This window comes from Orycteropus afer, unplaced genomic scaffold, assembly GCF_000298275.1.
Source record: "Orycteropus afer afer isolate SDZICR_OR568_19922 unplaced genomic scaffold, OryAfe1.0 scaffold00542, whole genome shotgun sequence".
Taxonomy (NCBI): Eukaryota; Metazoa; Chordata; class Mammalia; order Tubulidentata; family Orycteropodidae; genus Orycteropus; species Orycteropus afer.
In genome coordinates, this window is record NW_006922129.1 from 682,380 (window position 1) to 684,208 (window position 1,829).

Consider the following 1,829-nt stretch of genomic DNA (forward strand, 5'->3'; position numbering starts at 1 on the left):
GAACACAAGACTTAAAGGCAAAACCCAAAAACAAACCGACTGTCATCAAGTTGATTCTGACTCATAGCGACCCTTATAGGGTTTCCAAGGCTGTAAATCTTTACAGAAGCAGACTGTCTCGTCTTTCTCTCATAGAGCAGGTGGTGGGTTCAAACTGCCAGACTTTTAGTTAACAGCCCAATGCCCTAACCACAGTGCCACCAGACCTCCTTAAAGGCAACAAAGATAAATACTATTACATGCATAATCTTGCAATAACAGTAATAACAATAACCTATGAGTGGATACATCTATAGACACCCAAGCTAAACAGATGTTTAGCGAATGAGACTATATGTATGAATAATATCATTCATATACGTTTGACAGAGACTGTCTCTACCTCTATATTTGTGTGTGCTGCAAATACATCCATGAATACAGTAGAGCCTACATGGAGCAAAGTTATGAAAACTTCTTATCCACAACCAGACACCTTGAGGGAATGAGTCACTGGGCCTGGGGGCTCAGGACCATAGTCTCTAGGGACACCAAGGTCAATTGGCATAATATAGTCCACAAAGACAATGTTCTGCCTCCTACCTTGGTGAGGATTGACAGAGGGCTTAAAAGCTTGTGAGAGGCCAAGTTGCAACTATTGATCTTTCCTTACCCGGAGTGAAGGAGGTCCTGGATAGAGTGGGAGGAAAATGTTGAACAAAACTCGAAATCATGAAAAAGACTAGGCTTACTTGGGTCAGACAGAAACCGTTGGACCTCAGAGACTAAGGCCCTTAGATACCCTTCAAGCTTATATCTGAACTGTCACCCCTGTGGTTCAACTTTCAGCCAAAGAGTTGACAGACCAGTGAACAAAACACCAGGGACAGACCACCCCTTAGAACGATCATCCATAGAAGACCAAAAGGGCGAGATGTGCCCAAGAGTAAAGCCCAGAAGGCAAGAAGGGGTAGGAAAGTAGGATGGATGGGAATGGAAGCGGAGGGCGGAAGCGGGAACAGTGCTGTTACACTGTGGGGATTGGAATCCGTGTCACAGAACAAAATGTGTAGGAACTGCTGAGTGGAAAACCACTTTACACTGTAAACTTTCACCCAAATCACAATCAAAAAGTTAAAAAGAAAAGAAACAAAAGTAATTTACTCTGTAAACTACAATAAGATGTGAAACAAAGAAGAAAATCAAAGGAAGAATGCTTCTACCCAATGACACAATGATTCCACTTTGCCACTGAGGCAAAGGGCAAAGAAATGGTTCCTCTACTTGCCAGGGTGATTAATCCTGACTATCGAGGGAAAATTGAGCTGCTGCTACCCAGTGGGGAGAAAAAGATGTGTGTCTGGAATGTACAGGATTCTCTAAGGTACCTCTTTGTACTCCTGCGTCCTTTGACTGAAGTCAATGGAAAAATACAGCTCAATTCAGGCAGTACTGCTAATGGCCCAGATCCATCAGCAATGAAGTTTTGGGTCACCCCACTAGAGAAGGAACTATGACCAGCTGAGATGCTTCCTGAGGGTAAAGGAATATAGAATGGATAGTGAAAGAGTGCAGTTGTAAACACCAGCCATGACAATATGACAAGTTGCAAAAACAAAAACTGTAATAGCTAAGGCATTTCTTACTTATTTTGCTATAAATATTTTGTACCTGTATAACAAATATTTTACCTCCCTTCTGTTGCCCCATTATCTAACATAGATGTGTTAACAACACTGAACTTTATTAAAATACTTAGCACTTAAGTAACAGGATATAAAAGGAGAAGTATGGATCAGACAAAGGAACAAATGTGACCTGAACAAAAAAGTGTTTTGTATCATCTTATC